A 25,534-nucleotide genomic window follows, 5' to 3' on the forward strand; every position below is an offset into this window, starting at 1 on the left:
GGATCCCAAATAGAGTTAAATTCCCCCAGTAACAGAATATCTCCCGTGGCGAATCTCTCCAGCCTGGCAAGAAATGTAATGTAATGTATGTGGTCTTGTAAAGCGCACTGCTGCCCTGAGGCGTCCTGGCGCTGTAGACCGCTGGGGAACCCGTCCTGGCTATCCCTGTGAGATGGTCCCTAACTGGGCACCTCCAAGGTGAAACCAGCCATCCCCGGCGAATGTGGGGGGCCGTTGTAGAGATGAGGCAAGCTAATGCCCAGAGTTGCCGAGTGTGATCCCTGGTTAGAGTAGGCACCGAGGCGAGAATTATCGAGTCCGCTGACCCTGGTCCACGACCCTGCTGCGTCGGGAATTGAACCCTGGTCCCGGGCCGTTCTCTGCTTCCGGGTCTGCCGCCTCTAAGCAGTGAGCCACACCACTCCACTGCACAAATGCGTTTAGGAAATCTTGTTGCCCCACACTGGGCGCATAGACCGTTGCAATAGTACAACACCTACGTCTCAGATCACCCCTGACCATCAGGAATCTCTCTGCCTTGTCTGACTTGGAATCTTGAAGGAGAAATGGAGCAGAGGAGTGGAAGACGATAGCCTTCCAATAGTGTTTTGTGTGTGTGGATGAACGAAAAATCTGTGGGAAAGCCCTATGTTTCAGTCGACGTTCATCTTTTCTTGGAAGATGAGTTTCTTGCAGGGCAGCAATTTTTACATGATGATCTAACAAAAACCTCCACATACTATGCCTCTTTTTGGGAACGTTAAGGCCTCTCACATTCCATGATAAACAATTAAGCTACATGATTCAGAATGAGAATGACCCAGCTGCTTGTCAGGGTTTGCCCATGAAAACTGTATCCTTCCCCCCACCTCAAGCGTGATCCCTGGCCAAAATCACATAGATCGATCGGACAGGTCTGTGAAACCAAAACATGTTTACCAACATCAGATATGAACTAGAAATTTGAGATCCGAGGCACTCTGTCTCAATAGGGAACGTCATTTCGAGCATCCCTTGGGGCGGAACCACTATCGCCGGCCAGGCCCGTCTTCCAGCTAATTGGAATGATTTTAGAATTAGCCATTGCCCAATGTCAGTTTAAAAGTCTAAAATACAAAGAGACATTTCTTATCCCCTTACTTCTCACACAACCCCCCACGCCTCCGTGGAGGCTGAATGAGTCAGTGTCTACTTCGGATGGAGCTTAGTCCCCTTTACAACTCACCACTAAAGTTTTTCACTAGACTGTGTGTAAAGTTCAAAATTTTACCAGACCAAAGAGACTCTTCCTGTATCATCGCAACGTCTTCTTGGCGCTTCTTTTCTGCTGTAGCCATGGACCCCCACCACGTCCATCCATTTGTGCTGTGAATCCTGTGTCTTCCGTTACTTTTGTTTGCTTTTTGGTGTGGACCTCAATGCCCAGGATGGATGCTGCTTCCTCGAGTTCCGTGTAGTGTAGACTCTTGTTGTCGAGCATAAAAGTCAGGCCAAAGGGGTATGTCCATCAGTATTTTATTTTGCGCTCCCTCAAGGACTTGTGTGACCGTCTGAAACTGCTGACGAAGGGCAAGTGTAGCTTGGGCCACATCTTGGAACAGACAGCAGAAAACATTCTGGAATGTAATTTTTTCCAAGAGCACATGCTTTCGGGAGGATCAGTTCTTTGACTTTGAAGGAGCTGGATTTCGCCAATACATCCCTAGGTTTCCTGGAGTCTCCCGGTGGCCATGGCCTCACGCTAAGGACCCTCTCTAGCTGCACCTCTAGGCCATTCTCTCCCAGCACTGTTGCGAACAACCCCACCATGAAGGACTCCAGGTGAGGGCCCTCGCAGCCTTCTTCCAGGCCCCTCACCCAAATGTTGTTGCAACGAGAATGGTTCTCGAGGTCCTCGCATTTGAGTATCGTGGCCTTGAGTTGGTCGCGTAGGTTATCGGAGCCTTCTGTGAGAGGCTGCACACGGTCAACCAGTTCCTTGCAATTCGCCTCCAAGTCTAAGGTATAGGCCCCAATCAAATCCACATCTGTCTGTAGGGCCACCAACTTTACTCCCATCTCTGCCTTAAAAGCATCGAATGAGGCCCCCATGTCTGCCTTTATATCTTCCTGGAGTTCCTTTTTTAACTCCCTTAGCAACGCCATTAGGTCTTCTCAGGTCAGCGCCATGGCGCTGCCGTTTTGGGACCTCCCTTCTATATCCACCACCCAGGTGAAGTAGTTAGAGACCTTGGTGATGTGTGTGAGGCACAGAGATCTTGCTGAACAACGCTGATGTCTGGGGCCCCCAACTCATGTCATTCGGGCATTCCTTATCTCATATGTGCTCTGCCGACTGGCGCCAATACATCCCTAGGTTTCCTGGAGTCTCCCAGTGGCCCTTGCCCCACGCTAAGGACCCTCTCTAGCTGCACCTCTAGGCCATTCTTTCCCAGCACTGTTGCGAACAACCCCACCATGAAGGACTCCAGGTGAGGGCCCTCGCAGCCTTCTTCCAGGCCCCTCACCCAAATGTTGTTGCAACAAGAACGGTTCTAGAGGTCCTCGCATTTGAATATCGTGGCCTTGAGTTGGTCGCGTAGGTTATCGGAGCCTTCTGTGAGAGGCTGCACACGGTCAACCAGTTCCTTGCAATTCGCCTCCAAGTCTAAGGTATAGGCCCCAATCAAATCCACATCTGCCTGTAGGGCCACCAACTTTACTCCCATCTCTGCCTTAAAAGCATCGAATGAGGCCCCCATGTCTGCCTTTATATCTGTGAGGCACAGAGATCTTGCTGAACAAGGCTGATGTCTGGGGCCCCCAACTCATGTCATTCGGGCATTCCTTATCTCATATGTGCTCTGCCGACTGGCGCTGGACAGCTCTTGGGACTTTATGTGGCCTGTCTAGGTAGGGATAGGTGGGGAGACACCGGGAATCTGTCCTGCGGCCTAGATACGAGGTTGCAAGCTTAATACTTAAACCGCCTGACCGACGCCATCTTAAAGTTAGGCAGTCCAGTCCCAGGGCGTCTTCAATCATTGTAGGCAAAGCAGGGGAACCTCCCCATGCCCCCAGAGGTATTGTGCTGGCTGGTGCACCCCCTGAGATCCGCTTCCATAAATTATGGGCCCCTTCTGCTCACCTTGGAGGCCATACGGGGAAGACAATATTGATCTGTGGGCTGCGGCTGTCTCAAAACGTGTCAAAACAACCGCCCGGGATCGTACAGCGCTTCCCGCTCCTGTGTGCCTGTCACGATCCCCGTCTGAGCCTCTCGCCGTTTGCAAATTCCCCCGACGGCCTCAGCTGCAATGGTAATCGCCACCGCTGGATTTTGCTGCAGCCACTATCTTAGCTAATTGCTCACGGCACCAGCGCTTCCCAACAGAGACATGCAGGCGGCCTACGGCAGCGATTGCTCCAGAATGGGGGACCCCCCGGCATCTGGGAGAGCGGGTGTCCCGGTAGGTAGCTTCTGTGGGGGACAAGATGCTTCTGGACTGGCTATAGTTGCTGGGCCTGGCGCTGAGCCGAACGGAGTCACATTTGTTCAGTCATGATGGCTGGCCGCGCCCTGAATATTTATCTTTTAATATGCTCCTTATATCATTGTTTAAAGGCATCAGGTTCATCCAAAGCTGTTCTAGGACTAATACATAGAGCAAAGATGTTACGTACCTAAGCCAAGGGGTGGTGCTAGCTTTATCGGTTTCCAACAGATCAACCAATTAGGTCAGTAAACATTCCAAATCTTCAATCACTCATACCCTTATCCAATATAGTAGAGGTCTTAATTTGGTGACAAAAGCCACTTAATTTAAAGATAGATCAAAATATAATAGAAGTGGGGCATCATTTGGTAGACCGCAAAAGATTGTAGGAAGTCAATTTCAGATTTAATTAATATTTGTACATTCCCTAGTCCCCAAAACGCGGCACCATATAATGCCAAGCTCAGCCCAATTTGCCCGGTAGACCTTAAATGCGGGTGAAACCACCCGTACTGTTCTGGCTCTAAACATTTTTGGTACCATAGTGTGATTGTGCTTTAGTATCAATTGATTTTCAGTGATTTGTGGATTTCACAATAGTGTATCAGTGAGCTTTAACTATAGATAATAAAAATGTCAGACCCTTTCTACTATTGCTCCTTCTACTGTAAAGAAATCCCCCAACACACAGTGAGGATTTATGGCCATGTATTTTGTTTTGTGAACTTTTATCTCAAGCAAATAGTTGCAAACACAGCCAATAGATTTTGCAGGCCCATGGAGGTTTTGGGGATTAGTATGATATTAGCTGCAAACATCAATGCAGAAATGTTCTCTCCTGCTATCTTTGGTGTGTCATTCTGGCACTTTGCTAGATACTCAAGTATTTCATTAACATACAGACTGAATGGAGTAGGCATAAGAATGCAACCTTGCCACACTCCTCTCCTAACAGGGATCCTAATTGTTAGCTCACTGTGAGCACTCCATCTCACTTGTGCATAAGTATTTGAGTGTGGCTGCATTAAGAGAATTAAGAGTGGTTGCTGTATACCATAGTCATTTAGTACATCCAAAAGTACGTCCCACGGTACCAAGTCAAAGGCTGCTCTCATGTAGACAAAAGCTATAAAGAAATGATCATTTTTTCAACAAGAGATATTTCCAGCATAGGATTTGGAACTTGAAGACCTGGTCAATAGTACACATTTTCCTTCTAAAGCTGGTTTGTAAATCAATCAGGACATACTGTTTGTCCATGCATTGCTGCAATTTAGATTGAAGACCATATCACAAATGTTTTTTGCAAGTTGTCAGTTAGGCTTATTGGCATATAGTTGGCTGTGCCTTCTCTTCTCCCTTTCACATATATGGGAACAAGTTCTCCTCCTTTCCATTGGCAGGAAATTTGTTCTCTATTGTCAATAGCGTTTGTCAATATGTCGAAAAATGTAACCCAGATCCAGGGTTCAGATAAGTTGAGGTCTATAGGCATTTTGGCTGGATTCGGGGTTTTCTCTTTCTAAGCAGTTCTTAAAGCTTCACATGTTTCCTGTAGAGGAAAAACTAGAGACTTAAACTTAGGATGCAGTGTCGGATAATCTGTGGGATGTCCTGCCCCAATGTCAGCTATGTTGGTCCCTCCAGTATATTCAGCAGACAACTCAGTAAAGTGACTCTCCCATGCTTGTTGGCTGACATACATTTCCACAAGATTGTATGATTCTAAGCTCCTGTGAGAAGTTAAATGCCAAAAAACTTGTGTACCATTTCTTCTAAGGATGTTGTGGTGCTCTTCACCTTCTTTGTAAGCCACAGTTCCTGTTCTGGAATGTGGTGAAGGTTGCCTAGCACAACTTGAACTGGGAGAGCAGTTGCTCTTCACCAGCTGCTGGATGGGGTCTTTGTATTCCTTCTTACGATAATAAAGTCTACTTCTGCTGCAACATAAATCTGCATTTCAAATTGTTTGCACCTACTTCCACATTTGGTGACGAGGTACCTATGCGCTGAAAGAGACCCCAACAGTCAACTTTAAAAAGGAAAAGGAGCATTCTACCTGGGTGTCTTCCTACCACGGATGCATCTTCCCATGACAGACGCTTCTTCATAACCCTGGAGTGGTGAGCTTTGTCTGCTGCCTTCTCAGCTGAAGAGGGAAAGACGCTCCTGCTTCTCTCTAGTCAAGCCTCGATCAAAGTTTTCTCCTTGGGAAGCATTCACGAGGTTCGAGGTCGTACAGATGAGAGAGGTTTGGTAGCTTTGTGAACTGCGGCTTCGAGGTATGTGCGCAGGGATCCAAGTGGCTGGGAGGCTGTCTGCTGTTCATACTCTGTAACGGGCCTACTTTCTGTCTTGCCTGACTTTCCCTGTCTGCCTGACTTTAACGTCATCATGCATAGATGCGGCAGCCATTTTGTGTGTTTTCTTTCGATCTGCCCGATTTAAGCGTTAGTGCGTGGCATTCTAGATGCAAAAGAAGGATTTCGTCAGGACCTGCAGTGACATCCTCACGTGACGACGTGGCGGCCATCTTAAGTTGTGTTTTCTGTCAAAACAGAGCTGAGCTAGTTATTTACTCATCGGGGGCCTGTGATTGGGAATTACACGCTGAGACGCATAGCTGTTCGTACATTAAGTACGTGTGTCAGTCATCACAAAGTGTTGACAATCATATGAGCGCTGACACGCACACATGGTAATTGTCATGTGATTGAGAATCGTGCGCTGACACACACAGCTGTTCGCACTTTATGTACGTGTGTCAGTCATTACAAAGTGTTGACTACCATATCAGCACTGACACGCACACCTTCTGATTGAAGGTTATGCGCTGACAAACACAGCTGATTTCTCAACGTGTGTCAGTCACTACATTATATTGTAACTTTGCGCTGAAACACACAGTTGAATTTTCATTGATGTGGTGCATTACTTATTCTGCACACTGAAACATTCTTACAAAGCATATTTATTTAATTATAATTTTCTTCTCATTTTTGTTTGTTCATTAGTATAAATATACAAAATGTTAAAGCACCACCATTCTTTCTCTCTTCCCCAAGTGAACCTCCTCTACTCTGGCAAAAGTGGAAGAAGGTGTTCGTTCACTATGCTCGGGTGTGTGGTACCTCTCTCAGTGCGGAGAGGAAAACTTCTCTGCTCATGCACTGTTTGGGTGCTGATGGGCAAGAAGTTTTTGAGCACCTGCCTGATCTCACTGATAGTGTCTCAGCCTCTCTTAATGAGTATGAAATAGGTATAAAAAACTTGATTTGCACTACTTAACCAAGATTAGTACTGTTCTGGAGCGATATCACTTCAGTAGAAGGATGCAAAGACAAGATGAATCCGTGGAGCAGTATATAACCCTTTTGCGCAATTTAACCTCAACATGCAACTTTGGAGCCACTTTGGAGGAACGCCTGAGAGATCAGTTTATATTGGGTTGTGTTCAGGAAAAACTAGAGATGTTCTTTGGCAAAAAGATGAAACTCCTTTGCAAGAGGTTATTACCATCGCTAAGAGCCATGAACATTCGAAAACATGTGTTGACATTATTAAGAAAGATTCTTCTTCAGGCAAGAACGATACTTCTGGTGTAAAGAGTGTTTCAGATAGGCCTGTTAACCTTAAAAATATTATAAATAAGAAACAGTCTAGTCATTCCCAATACGGATCTTTTTATTCTCAGAAGTCAACTTTTCCTAGTCAGAATTCTTGGAAGTCAAAACAATTTCAAGGCAAGTGTTATCGGTGTGGTGACACTGGTCACATGGCAGATTTAAAAAAAATCCCAGGTTGGAAATCAATTTGCTAAATTTGTGGGAAAAAAAGGTTATGTTTCCAAATGTTGTAGACCTGGTGTAGCCTGTAAAAGAAGTTGATATTTATGATGATGATGCTGAAGAAGTTAATATTTGTCAAGTCACTGAAAGTAAGCCTGATGGTCCTTATGAGGATGTTCTAATTAATGATGCTTTGGTTGTTCAACTCTAGAGCCCAAATTACTCTTTTTCCTAAAGTATTTTTATGAAAACTTTCTACAAAATGGGGTGGTCCTTAAAAAACCTGACATAAGACCAAAAGGTTATGGTGGTGTCACCATTGACTTACTTGGTTACTTTTGGGGCTATATAAACTTCAAAGAGAGAGTGATCTCGGGTAAAATCTATGTGTCGATGAAAGGTGACTCACTTATAAGTTGGTTTCAGCATAGAGATCTCCATGTGTTTCTTGATCCCAATGGAGATCCTCAAGTGTGTCTAAAGGTGTTGCCCACTGTCAGGGTGGTAAGTGTCCTGGTTAATGATTTAATCAAGGAATTTCCTGGTGTCTTTGCGAATGAACTTGGTTGTTTCAAGAATTACGTTCATCTGATAAAACTTAAGAAAAATGTTATTCCTAAAGTTGCTAAAGTTAGGAGTGTTCCTCTCTTAGTGAGAGATAGTATGAAGAAAGAACTTGACAAGCACTTAGTAAAAGGTATTATCCAAGAGGTTGAGGCAACGGAGTGGGTCTCTCCTGTAGTAGTGTCTCAAAAGGATAATGGAGAGGCTCGGCTCTGTGTGGACTTGAGGGAACTCAACAGAGAAGTAGTTGTTGATCACTATTCTCTGCCCAACATCGCTGAGATGCTCTGTTCCCTTGAGGGGGCAAAACACTTTTCCTCTCTGGATTTAACCTCTGCTTACCACCAGGTTAAGCTACAACCTTCTTGTCAAGAATACACTACTTTTACGACATCATTTGGCACGTTTACGTTTATAAGAATGCCCTTTGGTTTGACATCGGCTGCCTCCGTTTTTCAAAGGGTGATGGAGGGAATGCTTGGAAAATTAAAAGGCGTGAAGGTGTATCAAGATGCCGTGCTTATTTTTGGAGCCAATGTAGAAGAACATGATTCCAGATTGAGGTCTGTCTTTGATAAGTTACAAAATGCTGGACTAACTTTACGGGCTGACAAGTGAAAATTCAATGTTACCTTGGACCCTTTGTCTCAGCAGAACGGATCAAACCAAAGACAAATCTTGTTGATTCTATTCTCATGTTGCGCTTGCCTTCTCATAAGGATGAGCTCATTAAATTTCTGGGTATGTTAAAATTCTATCATAAATTCTTACAGAATTTTGCAGAAAAGACTTTATCACTAAGGTCTTTGTTAAAAAAGGTTGTGAAATAGAGTGGTCAAAAATTTGTGAGGAAGAATTCATTGATATTAAGAATCACCTCAACAATGCGCCATGTCTGAGTAGTTTTGACCCTTCTAAACCCTCTTTCCTTATGACTGATGCAAGTTAGACTGGGTTAGGAGCAGTATTGCTGCAAAAAGTAAATGACATAGAAACAAACATCTTGTTCATCTCGAGGCCATTGAGAGGTGCTGAGTGCAACTATTCTGTTACTGAAAAAGAGGCGCCAGCGGTGTTCTGGGCTGTGCGTAAGTTGAGGAAATTTTTATGGGGCAAAAAGTTTAAAGTTCTTTCTGACCACAAACCGCTTAAAGAAGTCTTTTCTAAGAAGGGAATAGATTTTGTTTATCACCACATTCGAAAGTGGGTTGTGGCTCTTCAAGAATTCGAATTTGAACTTTTGTATTTACCTGATTCCAACAATGTCTTAGCTGACTGTCTTTCAAGACTAGGTGGTGTGGATGATGACATGGTTGAAGAAGATGAATACTTTGCTGGAGAGGTGATAGATGATGTTGTAAATGTATGTGTGAGCAGTGAAGGTGTGGTTTCTGAAGATGAATGAAAGGAACATCTCTCTACTGATGAGTCCTTGCAAAAAATCATTTCTATGGTAAATAGTGGTAGGTTTGAAAAAAATGAGTGTGATGAAAATGTGAGGGGTTTTTGCCATGTGAAAGAAGAATTGGCAGTTATGGACGGTGTACTTATGCATGGAAGCAAACTTCTTCCACCTTGTGTTCTAAGAGAGAAAATGATTGCGAGTGCTCATGCCTCTCATATGGGTATAGCCAAGACTAAGGAAAGAATCAGGGAAATTTACTGGTGGCCTGCCATGGATGTTTTTATAGAAAGGCTTGTATGTGAATGTTCGGATTTTGCCAATTGTGATAAATCAATCAAGTGCAGGACGCAACCTATGGTTATTAGAGAGCAAGCTGTTTCTCCTTGGTCTGATATTTCTTTGGACATCTTGGGTCCTGTGAAGTTTAAATTGCAAGATCGCTATGTCATCACCTGCTTGGATATGTTTTTCCGGTGGCCAGAGATAAAGATCGTGAATTCTGTAGAGTCTTCTGTTGTGGTAGACTTTTTAGGTGAGCTTTTTGTGAGAGAGAGTTTCCCTCAGACAGACTTGTCTGACAATGGGGTACAATTTACCTCTCGGTTGTTTGAGGATTTTCTGTCAACAAGGGGTATTAAACATAAAACAAGCTGTTCTTTATCACCCAAAAAATAATGGTGTGGTTGAAAGGTTTATCAAAGTACTTAAAGAAGCTGTTCAACAAGCTGGATCTTGTGGTGATTGTTGGGAAGTTGCTGTGAGGAAGAAAGTGAGAGAATATCGCTTTACTCCTCATTCCTCCACAGGCAAAGCTCCCTTTCGGCTGTTTAAGGGTCGAATGGCAAATGTGGAGATAGCTCCCTCTTGGGTTTCAAAAAAGAGAGTGTTAGTTGATGAAAATGTGGATTGCACAGATGGTTGGAAGGAAAGAGAGAAAAGTAATATGGAGAAAAGGAAGATTAGTTATGATTTGAGGAAAGCTGTGAAGAGTATGTTAGTTGAATTTGTTGATTGGGTCAGGATCAGGTTGCCAAAGAGAAACTCTGGTGTGTCAAAATACAGTAAACCCATACAGGTCATAAAAGTGTTTAAGAATGCCACTAAAACAACTGATCACAGGATTTGGAACTTAGACGGAGTCGCTAAATGTCTTTCTTCTATTACAAATTGTGCTACGAGTTCCACTTCATGGGCAGTCCGACGTGATTCTGTGGATCCTGAGATTTGTTCAAGACCTCTTCGTTTAAAGCGGGTCCCTATTCATTTTCAGGACTAGAGTGCTTGATGTGTTTTAGTACAATGATTTACCTGTTTGGATACTATACTGTTTGATGTTAATTGCCTTAATTGATTTTATTGTTTCTTTTTGGTAAGTTATGTTTTGCTTTCTCTTTCTGTTGTTTGTTTATAAAGAGGGTGGTTCTGCACCTTCTTTGTAAGCCGCTAGTTCCTGTTCTGGAATGGGGAGAAGGTTACCTAGCACTACTTGAACTGGGAGAGCATTTGTTCTCTGTATTCCTTCTTACAATAATAAAGTCCACTTCTGCCACAACTTAAATCTGCATTTCAAATTGTTTGGCACCTACTTCCACAGACGTCTTGTAAATCCAGCCAATTTTCATTTTTCCAGGCTTTTTTAATTTGTACATTTACAAGTTTGCAATGTTATAGTCTACACCAATTGCATTTTTGTCTTTCTGCATGCTTTTGTATAGCATAATGGCGTCTTGTCTTTTACATTCCCTTTAATATAGTCTGTAGTAAATCGCTTCGTGGTAGCTCCAAAAAATCATCATGACCTAAAAGTTTTGGGATTCTTCATGTGTTTATGTTCTTATATGGCTCTAGAGCTGCAATTGTATGTACATATTCCATTAATGTTTTACAATTCTTCACTATTTTTGGCTAATTAATACTTCTATGATTATTTGTCATTTGCAATGGGAGTACTATATGTGAGCGTGCACTACCAGTGAGGCCCATATGCTTGCCTTTGATAAGTAGATCTAAGACATGATAATCACTATCAGTCCACTCTATCACTTTCATTTATATCAACAAAGCCAGAGATGAAGGTTTGACAGTAGGTTTTAGACTGCTGCTTTAATGCTACACATGGTAGGGTTGAAAAATTGTTTTACAGACACAATATGTGGATAGCACAATAGGTGCTGCAATCCACAGGTAGCATTTAACTTCCAGGACCTGGATGCATTTTCTACACCCTATACTAGGGACTTCTAGGCATGTTAAATCTGTTAATTGGCATAAGCCAATTTAACCATAATTAAAAGGGTGGCACAGGTACCTTACTCATGGTTAGCAGGGGTAACGTGCACAGGGATAGAATCCCAGCAAAACAAATAGGACAAAATACAGGGGTAAATCACACAAAATATGGTAATTTCCTACAATTATCCTATACAACTACTGCATGGTGTTAACACAAAACCCTCCAGAGTCAGATCCAAAAGACAACATTACAAGTATGGGGGTAAGACTGTGCAATTACACTACATTCTGTGAATTTTGAAAACAATATGTACATTATGTTGCCTTACCTGAAAGATACATGTTGTTACCTGGACAAAAAATTGAATGTGAGGACATACCATTCATGCAAGATACCAGCAGAGGACTGAGAAGAAAATGTTTCTCAGTTTTGGTTTTACCTTTCTCACACAGCATTTTCTAATTGAACTATTCTCCTGCAAGCAAAAGTACAGAATCTGTCATCCATGAATTCCCAGCAAAATTCACCTATATTGCTTAATACAAAATTCACTAATTTCATGAGATTTATTCAGTAAATTGCCATCAAGAATAATGGCAAAATGTCTGGCTGAAATGGCTTCACATCTAAGGTGTGTGAAAAAGCATGTTGATCAGTGTCTACATGACTGGCTAGTGAAGGTGAGCTTGTTCCAATGACGCTATAGCATCATAAAGCTAATGCTGTTACTCCTCAATTGGGACTCACAATGATCATGGGCAAATTTTCTCTCATACTATCAAAACAGAAATTGTTCTTGGGAACAGAGATGAATATGGTCACAGTTATGGCAGTATCATTTTCAAAGAGAGACCAGCCATTCCAGGAACAGGTTCACCGTTAGCAAAAATCACTGTCTCTTACAGTGAGAACAATAAAAAAATTGTTGGAAGTGATGTCATCATGTATTCTTTTGATACCTTATACATGGATGTTCTTGCATCTTGTACAAGTGTGGCTAATGAAACAATAATCTCAGGTATTGAGTAGTGATGGATGAAACCCGCAGAGTTTCACTCCATGGGATTCAGCTGAGTTACATAAAAACTTTGCACCATGCTTTGCACAAGAGCGTGTGGCCATTCAAGGTGATTTTGCTGCTGCTCCAGAAGGGAAATTGACTTAAGTGACAGGAAATCTGCTCGAGTGGCAGCCCTGTGACCCTGAACGCTCGCGACTGCCTTTGACTGCCTGCATTATAAAATATCGCTAGGGGATGCCAAATCTTACTTGCCCTCACCACCTCTCATTTTCTGAGAAAAAAAGCCACCAATTAGTAATTGGCGGACTTTGCCCTGAACAGCAGGATAAAGAGTAGCGCAGAGTGAACAAAATTCCACCAATTGAAACATTCAACCCGCCCCAAGACTTGAGTGAGAGGAAAGATCTAGGGGTTGTCACAATAAAGTTGCAAAGAGTGCTATAATGGTGAACATGGAAGAACGTAAAAGGAAGAACTTTGAACAATCAGTACTCACACTAACTGCCAAAATCTAACATGGCAGGAGGAAGGGCAGTGAGGAATCTGCGCTTATATAGACTATCCACCAGAAAGTTCATTATTGAAGGGAAGCAACTTATTCTTTTGACAGATACTTCTAGCAGATTCTTCACCTTTAGAATAGAAGCTACAGTAGTACCTCCCAAAGTTGGAGGTCTGAGGAGTGGACTCAGATAAAGAAGTCTTACAGGACCAAGCTGGCAAAATGGCCCTCCCTTTGGCTGTGACTGCCAAAGCAATAATGTTTAGTGAATGTCTGCACTCATGCCCACACTCTAGACTGGCAGATATCTAGAACCGATATCCCCCACAGAAAGATACTTGGTGAGGCCTTGACCCTAGTGAAATAAGTCCACAGGCCTACTGAAGAGTGAAGATTTTAATGCATATGACTAGCCACCTGGACCGAGTCCTCTTTTGCATTGCCTTGCTTTTCTTGTCTTCCAGTGAAGCCACAAAGATCAGATAATTCAGACAATGGTCTCCTACACAGTCAATGTAGAAACGCTAAACTCTCAGAGGTTCAAGATAGAGGAGCCTCTCTTTCTCTTTCGAACGGTACAGTGGAGCAGAAAATGATGGCAGGGTGATTAATTGACTGGCATGGATGGGTAGTACTAACTTTGGCAGGAAGGCAGTCTAAAGGCCTCAGCACCAATTTGCCTGGAAAGAAAGTGGTGTCAGGAGCTTACATGGAAAGCGCCTGTAGTTCACTAAGTACAAAGAAGTGATGGCGATTAGCAACACTCTATTGATCAATAAACGCCATAGTAACCCACTGTGCATAGGCACATGTGGCTTGCACAAAACAAAAGTCAGAACTAAATTATGCCCCACTAAGGCATGATAAAAAAAGATTTGGTTCGAGCATATGCATCAGGCCCCTTAGAAAACACATCAGAGCTCGTGATTTCAAGAGAGAGTGAAGATCAAGAAAATATAAAAGGCCAAAAAGGCCAACAAATAACCCCTAATTGTGCCCACTGCAAGGCCATTCTGGACCATTAAATAAACCAAACAACAATTCATGAGAATTTAGCCTGCAAAGAATTTAGATGAAATGCCCTACACCAGGCCACAAATGTTTCCCTTCTGCTTGCACGAATGGACTTCATGAATAGACGTGTGGCTACAAGAATGACATCTACCACTACAGTAGGCAAATTAAAAAAATGCATCTGTATCCACTCAATAGCCATGCATTGAGGTGCAGGTTGTGGAGATTCAGGTGCAGGGTCCTCCCCTGTTGCTGAGACAGTATGTTCTCTTTAAGGGGTAGATCGATTGACATGTAAATGCGAAGACTCATGAGCTCTGGGTACCACGCCCTTCCACTGCTATTGAGGTGACTTGGGCATGGTCTGTCCTGTCTTTCTCAGAACTCAAGGCAGGAGAAGCAGTGGCGGGAACGTGTACAGGATACCGGTATAGTGATGGCCATCATGGACAGAATTCTTCTCTCATTTACCTTTGCGAAAGAATCTCCAGTTTACAGATGCTGCAATGCATATTCTCAATGGTGGTGAGCAAAGTGTCCCAGGGCATGCACGTTAAATTGAAGATTCCCTGCACCACCTGGGGGTGGATATACCATTCATGGTCCACCATCAGATCTCTAGTAAGCTCATCTGCCCTGGCGTTAACTGACCCCATTATGTGGTTGGCCATCAAAAAGATTTTCTGCTGGTTATGTCACCTCAAGCCGCACAGAGCCTCCTGGCAATGGTTCAAGGCCCCTAAAGCAACTAGCTTATATGATATGGGCATGCCAATTGTTTGGTTGATGCTTGAGTACCACCTCATGAGGCCCTGAGCCATCTCTTGTGAGATCTTCACGCTGTCAGGGAGACCGCCATGCTAAAGCCATTGAAGCTGTAGGTTCCATTGCAGAAACCACATCTTCCATCTGGCTTACGAGAAGCAAGGATGCATGCCGACAGTAGCTCAAGAAGCCCTAGAACTTTCTTCACCGAGACCCAGAACAAAGCTAGAAATGTTTATATCATATCCTGAATGTCCTGGCCTCATTGCAGCAGTGGAAAGGCCTTGCACACTACTGTTTCCAGTATAACTCTTATGACGAGAATCCTTTGCATAGGTCTCAGGTGTGATTTCAGCGCACTGATGGACAACCCAAAGGAGATCAAGAGCCCAGTTGTCATAGGTGGTATATGACCGACTGTAGTGAACCCGCCTGGAGCAGTTAGATTTTCAGGTATGGGAATACATGTATCCCTGATCTCTGAAGGTACTGCCTGACCACTGCCATCACTTTTTTAAACACCTGGATGGGCAAGGTAAAGCCAAAGGACAGCATAGTAACTTTGTAGTCATTCTGACCGCAGCATGAACCACATTTAAGCTTGTGGGACTGTAGGGCAGGTACAAAAATACAGGTCCTGCAATTCCGGGGACACCATCCAGGCCCTTGGATCCAGAGCAGAGAGTACCTGAGCCACAGTAAGAATTTTTAATTTTTAATTTTTATTTCTTCTGAAAAAAATTCAATGGCCAGCGGTTGAGAATTGGCCTGAGGCCTCCGTTCTTATTCTGGAGGGTGAAGTAGAGTGAATAGTACCCCTTACCCCTCTTGGAATCTGAAGCCCTCTTACAGGTGCCTTTGGCCAGCAGGAGATTAACATTGTGCAACAAAATAGGGGCATGATCTGCAACAAATCGCACTGTTGAAGATGGAATAAAAGGTAGAAATAAAAGCAGGTCGTAGTCTTTTGAACAATCTGTATGCCCATCACTCTGATGTGACGGTTTTCCAGATGAGGGTCATATCCTGAGAGAGCAAGGGCCCTAATTAGGGACTGCTGCAACAGGGGAGAAAGAGTTGGAGAATTGATGTCTCTCATGAATAGGGCTTGTTACACTGCATGCGTTTAGGACGCATGTCATTACAACACGGTCATTACAACAACTGCGTTGTTACATTACAGACCATTACAACACAAGTCATTAGAAAGACTTGCTGTGGGGGGGGGTCGCTGGATTTTAGAATAGTATTATTTACTATTCCAACTCCAGTCTGTGCAACAGTAGGGTAGGTTTTGAATTTAAAATCCAACACCTTCTGCCTCCTACAGCAAGTCGTTGTAACAGCTTGCGTTGTAATGGCATGAAAATGTGTAAATATCTTTTAAACAATGTTTACCATCTCTCGTGGAGTGAATGTCCTCAGGTGCCCCTAGTCAATAAAGTGACTTCGGTTTTCAGAATGAGTAATTGTAGTCTAGCACTTCCGTTGCTTTTCACACTTCGGCTGCAAAAAAAGGATTTTTTTCCATTGGTGGACCACGTGGCGAGTGCTCCTTGGCATCAAAATCAATGTTGTGAGAGGCATTAAGCAAGCCCTAGTACTGGCTTCAAGTGAGAGGTTGAGGCCAAGAGTCTGGCTGTTATTTCATAGCCTGACAGAGGCCTGACAAGTGCTGACATTAGGTTTTTAGACCAGAGCCAGCATCATCAAAGACATAGAAGGAGCTGGCTTGGACTGTAGGGCTGGAGTGAATGTCTAGAACATCCTCGTTGTGCCATAGACAAGGGGCTTGAGAAAGCAGTCCAGTGAGAAATGGGTGGGAAAAGTTCAACAGAGGACTTTTGGGGCCCAAAGGTATGTCAGAGGGAGCAGGTAGCATATGGAAATGTGTAGCATGTCATCCTTGATAATTGCTACTTACACCAGGTTCCACTGCAGCCTGGGAAATTTGAGGCATGCCCGGGCCAAATGTGTGACCGGTTGGAGTCAAAAGACACGGGATCCTTCGAGTGACACCCAAGCGCATTCTCGCCAGACTGCAAGTGAGGATATAGTGATGAGTTTGGCCTCATTTTCTTGCATTTATGAAATGTTTTTGACTTTGACTTGGGGATGCGCTCACTCATTACTTTGTGCCATTTGCCAGGGAGCCCTGCTCTTCACTGCAGAATATCTTTGTGACATTTTCGTGACCTGCAGCTGGTGGGTCTGCTGCTGGTGGGACTACTCTGCTGTTCTTCACGCTCCTCACGCACTGGTGGGACTTGGTGTCCCAGGGTGCATGGCCGTCAATTCCCTGCAGCTGCGAGGTAGGAGGCATGACCAGCATGCTACAAATCGCAGCCTCAACCCCTGAGGCGCGGGACGTGCGCGGGCCGTGCGGGATGAAGCCCAGAGCAAGGGTGGGCCCGTCTGAGCCCATCAGAGTCCGGCAGAGGCTGGGCTGGGCCACCCCCTTGGCGGTACCATTTGATCGCCGTTCTTTGCCTACTCCACACATCGTCACCCAGATACCCAGGACCCGGGGATACGGAATGAGGTAGGCCTGTCCTGATTACTACGTAGCTCCCCCTTGGTTTGATAACACCCACATTGACTCTTATAGACCTCTGATAAGGGACCACGGAGGCCTTGCAGGACCAACATTGGACATATATTGGGAGTATCCCCACTTAAGGGGTTTATTTTCTGCACTTTTATCATTATTCTGTGTATAAATACTGAATTATTGCACTGTATTAATGGGGAGGCGAAAGATACAGATGGGGTTAGCAGGGACAAAGGCAAAGGCAATGGTTAGAACCCACACCACAGTTACGACGATGGACTCTTTTTTACAGAGGGCGGCAGCTGTAATTGACAAGGAGATTGAACTAGTGAACAGATGCTTGTCCAGGTTACCTTCTAATAGTCTGCATCCACCCCCAGCCGATACCATTGTTTCCATGGCGAGGTTACTATCAAGTCCCCCGCGTTCATCCACCTGTCCTGGTACCTGTTTAGGGTGGTATGAGGGTTCCCTGGTCACTGAAGGGTCATCATCTGTGCAAAAAGCTCCTCCCTTGGCCTCACATAGGCCTCTTTCCCCGGTCATCATGATAGGGAAAGATGCCAACCAAGTACAAAAACATATAGACATTCAAGCATTTTCTCATAAGGGGACCCCCCAACCCTCTGTTCAGGGGTAATTTAAACCAGGTGCGGGCATAAAAAGAAAACTCCAATCTATAGGGGGTAAAGCAAAAAAAAAAAACTAAACCTATACCGGTTCGCAACCTAGTAAACAAGTCTTTGGCATCCAAGCCCATAGCCATGAATATAGAACCGTCGGTTATCGAAGCCTTTAAAGATATAATGTCTAGTCTGCTGGATGCCAAGTTAAGTCCCATTCTTGACAGGTTGACAGTGATGGAAAAAGGTCTGGTAGGGGGCACCCAGCTAGACGTACCCGTAAATATAGGGGCGTTCTGCGAAACCCAAGGTCCAAGTGTTATCAATCCCGGCTTACTCATAAATCCTAGGAACACCCATGGAGATCAGCAACACACTGAGTGCCTGAGGGCTCATACAGCCCAGGGGTGACAGATGGCCATGGGGAAAATCAGGTACTCAGCAGGGCTCCGCCGGCATCTCATCATGAGAGGGACCCTCAATTTCCTGGAGGCCGGTCAGTGAGCTCGCAAGGACAGCAAGGGGAAGAACGACAACATTTACCTACTGTACAACTTCCTCCTGAATCCACACCTTATGTAGTGATCCTGGGGAACTTGCCACCTCTCCCCCCTGGGACAAATGAGGACTTTAGCCAGCTAAAAAACAAGGTACTCGACAGGCTAACAAATAATACTACAGTTGATTTCAGGGTGGAACGTAACATCATCATGGTGCGTCACGTAGGTTGGATAGGGAGCTCACGGAAACCAGGAGTGGGTGATTGTGTAATTGTGAATTTCAATAGTGCTTCCCTAGCTGAAAGAATCCTGTCCAGGGATTCCTTTGCTAGCCCACCATTCCCAGGATCTTCAATACAGGCACTACCGTTGTTTTTTTTTATAGAGCTGACACCCAAAGGTACATAAAAGGGCCCAGTGCTATGGATACCCCCCGAGACAGGTGGCATCAAAAGTCTCTTGTGGCAAGGGATCAATGGCACCCACAAGTATCTCGCAGCATAAACCAATCTGTGGGGCTTTACCCTGCCTCCACTTTATCCAATCCCTTAGCACTATCTAATAGATTTTCTACATTATCAGGTTTGGAGGAGTGCGACTGACTACATATTTCTCCTGAGTCCGTAGTTCAAGCTTCAGCAGAAGGTTTATCCCCTATCGGTAGTTAAGCCCAAGCTACAGCAGAAGGTTCAACCCCGTATTGCATAGAGAGAGGTGACCCCCGCAAACTGGATAACAATGTTTTATCATGGAACATAGCTGGTTTGGTAGAAAAGTTCCAGGACGCTATATAGCAGCAGTTTGTTAGGCAATTGTCTGTAATTTGTCTCCAGGAGTCTTGGCTGTAGAATTGTAATCTGTTTCTGGAGGGATTTAAGGCTTTTTTTGTCCCCGCCTCCCCGTCAGTATATGGCAGTGCTAAGGGCGGTCTGGTCATTTATACGTCTCTGGCACTGGACTGTCAGGTCCGGATTCTTCCATCCTCCAGTCAGGGTCTCCAGGCCTTGGTTCTTATGAATGGGAACACCAGTATGGGCTTGATCAATTTTTATAATGCACCGAATAGTACACATGGGAAATGTAACATCACCCAACTCCCACATAAGGAAGACATGTGGTTTTATTTCACACTCGCTAATGGTGTTGGGTGATTTTAACATACACTCTTGCGGTTAACCAAAGCATACAGTAATGGCCGATCTAGGATGCCATCGAATGCGGGGGTTCCACTTTGAGCACTCTACCCAGGGGGAAGAACTGAACAACTTACTAAATGAATTTGACCTACTGACATTAATGTCTCTTTAGGAAAGCCCTGGTTCATTCCTTTAAAGGGAGAGGCAGTGGATCGTTCATTGATCATATTTTAATCTCATCATCAATTCAGTCCCTATTTCATGGGTTCACCATTGGGGATAGTGTATATAGTGATCACAATCCCATCTCTGTACACCTGAGCGGCCCACTATCAATTAGAAAACCTAGTGTGGTGATATCCGGAAAATTAAGACCAACGGATGGTAGGCGCCGTCTCAAATGGTCACAGATTGATCCAATGTTTTTTACAGGAAGGTAAGAGACTCATGTGCTGGCGAACTTGCCCTCTGTGTATCGCCAGGTACCCCACGGAGGGATATTCTCAGCACCTTTAATGTCATCTCTACCAAGGCAGGATATCTCTTAAGAGCACCGGCTCCCAGGCTCGTTAATCCAAACCCTAGATGGTTTGATTCATCCTGCTCTCAGGCGGTACGAAAGTTGAAGGAGGCCCTGAATGTTACCCCGAGAAACCAACCATTTGTACGTGCTTGTCACACAGAATATAAACAGGTCTTGGCCACACGCATGGCAGCTCTTAAGGAGGAGACATGGATGGAGCTGTTAGACACGAGTACCCTAGGGAACGGCTCAAGGTTCTGGGGTATTGTCAATAGACCACTGTTCACGAAAGACACAGGCGGTGACCTAGGCTCCCACATTACGGAGGAAGAATGGGTATTCCATTTCCAAACTATGTTTAAGGGCTCTATGGCTCTCCATGGACAGCCAACTAGGGAATATAAATCCGACAGTGAGGCCTTTGAGCAAATGGAGGTGGAAGCGGGGATCGCCGGCCTAACCTGTAACAAGGCCCGAGTCTGGATGGTATCCCACCGGATCTCTATAAATCAGACCCATCGTTCTGGGCACCGATCCTTGTGGCTGTCCTCAACGCTGCTGCCAGGGACGGTTGTCCGGAATCCTGGGCCACTTCCACCATTATCCCAGTGTTTAAAAAGGGGGATCGCAATAGCACTTTTTGCTACAGGCCGATCTCCCTTATCGATTCAGTAGTAAAGGTGGTGGGAGGAGTGCTATTGTAAAGATTATCTTCCTGGGCAGAGGAGCATAACATCATCTCCGACATCCAATATGGGTTTCACCCAGGGCGGTCAACAGTGGCCCAATGTTTAAACCTATACCTGATTCTCGGTAAATACACGATGGCTCGCCCATGTACAATTTACCTGGCATTCATGGACCTTTCATCCGCATTTGACTGCGTCAACTGAGCCAAGCTGTGGCAGTCCATGTGGGCCATGGGGGTGGAGGCTAATATTGTGAATTTCCTAGTTGATCTACATAGGGACACCAAGGCGAATGTTAGATATGCCCAAGATATCCAGGTGTCTAGGGATTTTGAAATTGAAAGAGGGGTACGGCAAGGTTGCATTCTGGCCCCTTTTCTGTTTAATTTTTATATAAATGATCTTGATGGAGCCCTGGTGGAGACAGGGGCAGACTTCCCGCATGTAGGGAGACGTGGGCTCCCCTTTCTACTATATGCGGATGATGTGGTCCTCATAGCCAGAACAGCCAGGGGACTCCAAACCTTGTTAGACACCTTTTTAAAAGGCATGTGGTCTCGAGATTTGGCAATTAATAATGCCAAATCCTATATTTTGCAGGTAGGGCAACGGCCGAAAAAAAAGTATCCTTTTACAGTAGGTTCAGAGAAGGTCCCCTTGATGACAGTGTTTTAATTCCTGGGGGTCTTATTGGAAAACCGCCTGAAGTGGGGGCCTCTTATCCAGAAGAAAAAGAGGGAGTTCTCCAGAATAACTGCTGCCACTTTTAACTTCGCTGCAAAGATGGACAAGCGCCCGATTGCAGGCATGCAAAAAATTTACCAGGCTAAAGGGGTGGCAACTGCCTGCACCGGCAGTGAAAACTGGGGATACACCACTACAGATGTATTACAGGTGGTTGAGAATAATTTCCTTAAACGTCTGCTGGGTGTGCCAAATGGATCATCAAACTTGGTAGTCCATGAGGAACTGGTGGTACCTTTCTTATGTGACACCCTAGCTCTCCGCCCTCTAGTGTTGTGGCTCAAGTGCTGGCTGAATAAAGACTTAGCTCTCAGCCAGCAGCTTAAAACTGATTGTGTGAGCCTTGACTATATGTCCCGGATTCCATGTCTGAAATACATTAGAGTCTGCTTTGCAGAGTTGGGTCGCCCCAAACTCTTTTTAAATCCTGAGAATATTGTAAAAAAGGATGTAGAGATTGTTAAAAAAGCCTTAAGCTGCATTAGGAAGGTAGAAAGAGGTGAGTTACAACTGCGAAAACCCAGCGTCCGCAAATTCTTGGCGCTAAAAACCAACCCATCGACAGAGCCTTACCTTTTGGGTTCTCTGTCCACATATGAGCGTTTTTTATTGTCCAGGTTTCGTTTGGATCTTTTTCATTTGTTACTTGCCGCTCCAAAAGGATGTAGCAGATGACAGGTGTTAGCACCCTGTGGCTGCGACAGTGTCTCCACAGGATCTGCTACACTTTATGTTACTCTATACATTATACGAGGTACAACAGAGAGATTTTATATTTCCCCTTTTAGAGAGGTTGAATTTTAGCCAAGTCCGCCTAGCACTCTTGTACCTGCAATTGTTGAAGCCAGACTGTATTTTTTTTAATTGTGGGATATCTGAAATCCACAGTAAGAACAAGGGCTTGCCTGGAATTTCAGTTATTTTTATGGGAGAGGGCACCTCTTGTTTGAAAACCTGGTAAATGTGGTTCTTTTTTTATACTGATCCATTTGCTACCTATTTATTGACATGAACTGTAATTTTAATGTACCTAGTTTTAAATGAGATGTGGATGTTTTGAACCTTTTATGGTTTTCTTTTCATAAAACCGAATAAAGTTGTTTTGATTGATTTATTGACTTTGACTTAGTGGAAGACTTTGAGCAGGAAGGGACCTACAGGCAGAACCAACCCTGAGATGTCAACCGAGCATGGCCCTGTGAGTTGAAGCAGGAGCTGGACTTCTGTTTTAAACTCAACATCTTCTTATGCTCGATGACATTAAACTTCAGCTCCGTCTGTCTGATTGCCTTCAGCTGCAGATTGGAACACTTATTGCACAATTTGAAGTGGTGAACAAAGCCCAAGCAGTACAGAGAAGTCAGAGCTTGACTCCTGTTGTTTTCAGTAGATACATCATCCCTGGCACACTGCCTGTGCAGAGTTTGAAATCATTGGATCACCAATAAATTTGGGTGGCAAGCTCCAGATCTACATTGATGGGCACAGAAAAAAGTAACTGATATCATTGTGGAATGAGGGTACTTATATGCAGCTGCACTCCTTCAATTACAGGGAGGTATGAAGTTAGTGCAGTGCCATATTGTGCCATACCGACTAGTGGGGAGCAGTGCTTGTAAAAATCACTCCTAATCATTAGCCTGACACTGTACTCAGGATATTAAGTTTTCCACTGACACTTAGGGGTGTGTAAGAAAGAAAAGACCAGTGGGCAAGTGCTATATAAATATCCTGTCGTCGCAAAGCAACTGTTGTCTTTTGCACTAACAGCCAGGATATTTTTGGAGCACTCAAGCCTCATATGACCAAGCCTTCCACTAACCCCACTTAACCTCAAGTCTCTATGCAAAATACGCTATACAAACCACCTCTGGGTGTACCTTATGCACTGAAAATTATTTGAGGTCCATTCCAACCCATTCTAATTTTGCTTTCTGTTCCATTGACTAAACATAAGCAAATCAGACTTGGCACTGGCCTTGACTGAAGAGGGATCCGCCAACCAAGCTGGCAGGAAGCATTTAACCCCATCCCTCTTTACTTGGCATTGACTATGAGGGTTAAAAGCATATCCAACCGTACCAAGATCTAAGATCTATGCAGCATTGGCAAAGCCAGTAGATCTCACTTATTATAGAGCTATTGCCTTCCCAATGTCGTTTAGCTATGTTGCAGAACAGTGTAGCTACTGCACAGCATGGCTAAAAGTGAAATAAATAGCACTACAAGCATTTTTATTTTTACCTTTCGAAGCCATACTGCTTTTTTTTTGCAACTTTTATAGCACTTCCTTTATAACATTTAGCTGTGTGCGGGTTTGTACATGCAAACCAGAATGGCTTGGTAACTGATGGCACTCAAGACACATGATGAAGATGTATTTATTTTTTCACCATATGATGGTACACTCATATTTCTTCTTTTATTGTAGATATGTCACACCTGTGGAATACGATAGAAAGAACTGTAGGACTTTTATGGACTACAAGGCATGTGAAACCAGAGTTGTCAGAAAAAATGACCCTACTGTGGAGTGCCAAGTCTTGGCTGCGGTCGGCAGATAAAATATACAGCCTTCAAAAATTATAAAAAATAATAATGTTGACTGTTTAAAATGAATAATTGTTATTCTATCCATTTCCAATAACGTCTACACAATTGTAAAATAAAATATAGCTGCACCTCTTTGTTGTTCTCTTTCATTAGTACTCCATTAAACTCTTTTTGCAGGAACAGATCATGATATCGTACCACTGAGGTGCCAGATTAGGAAGATAGCCATGAGCGAGGGCTCAAGAGTTGTTTTCTCTCCAATGGATATAGTTTAATCTGCGTACCGGATAGAGATTTTTGCACAACATGTTAATGTCGATAAAATAGTTTCCCTCCTGTGAGTGAGTATTTGTTATGGCACAACGGTGGTGGGTTGATTGGGCACAAAGCTACTGTAAGGTTTGTGTGTAAGTACTCACAGGTATTTTATAACAACTTAGGTTTACCAATACTTGAGAAATAAACCATATCCAAGTAAAGTCAAATCAACAATACAGATAAGGTAATATATACAATATAAAATGTTTAACTTGTTCACAAATATCTGTAATCACAATATGCTGCATGTTTACAGCTTGTGTTTTTCAAAATTATGGCATGTATCGTGTTGCACAAGTACAGCAGTACATTTATTTATTTAAGGGTGTTTGTGTTTGCAGTATACGTCACTAAGGCCACTTCAGAGCACTGCACCATTAGAGTAAAAAGACCACATTTGCTTGGGCTGTCAAGGTCCCTAGTGAAGCTCCCCAGCCCAATGAACTTGCATCTGTTGTCAATGTTATCGAAGGGTCTAGATGCATCACTACTCCCTTACAGAGGTTGTCCATGTTCATCCACCACTGCAAAGTGTGCTTGATGTCTAGAGAGACATGATCCACATAGTTCATATTCCTGACTGATAGGGCACCGTGGTATTGCCGATGATACAGAAGTGATCTTATACGTAATCTCACCCATGAAACTGTGAAAACAGTTGTTTCCATATTACCCTTCTCCTTCATCCATTTGAATTAGTTGGCTTCTTTTTTTTCATGTTTAATAAGCGTTATTAAGTAGTATAAATACAAAATATCTATAGTATAATAGAAATATAAAAACAGACAATAAAGCAGAGTAAAAAGCTGTTTACATTTTAGCAATAATAAAGGAAAAGGGGGAAGGGATAAAAGGAAAAGAGGGGGTATATATTACAATTCTATAGTTGAATATCATGCGAGTATAGAGAGTAAATTATAGACTTATTAAACCTATTCAACTTATTATACTTATTAAACTCATCCAAGAGGCAGGTAAACACTCAAAACATAGGACATTCAATACAAAAAGGGGAAAAGTAGTGTAGGTGAGAAAACAGTGACCAAGTGATCTATGGAGGCTGGAAATTCTCAGACTGATTACTTGATACATGAATTGAAATCTTAGTTAAATAATTGGTTAATGATAA

General features: G+C 43.8%; 1 long non-coding RNA gene across 1 annotated transcript in view; it reads left to right on the plus strand.

Annotated features, from left to right (window-relative positions):
• LOC144753353 (uncharacterized) overlaps positions 1 to 24,001 on the plus strand; it is a 149,061-nt gene extending 125,060 nt beyond the window's left edge. Inside the window, exon 3 of the long non-coding RNA XR_013594314.1 lies at positions 23,966 to 24,001. This is a non-coding gene — a long non-coding RNA (uncharacterized LOC144753353). The remainder of the gene's footprint in view (positions 1 to 23,965) is intronic.
• The last annotated feature ends 1,533 nt before the right edge of the window (positions 24,002 to 25,534 follow it).

The sequence above is a fragment of the Lissotriton helveticus genome, chromosome 5_1 (assembly GCF_964261635.1).
Source record: "Lissotriton helveticus chromosome 5_1, aLisHel1.1, whole genome shotgun sequence".
NCBI lineage: Eukaryota > Metazoa > Chordata > Amphibia > Caudata > Salamandridae > Lissotriton > Lissotriton helveticus.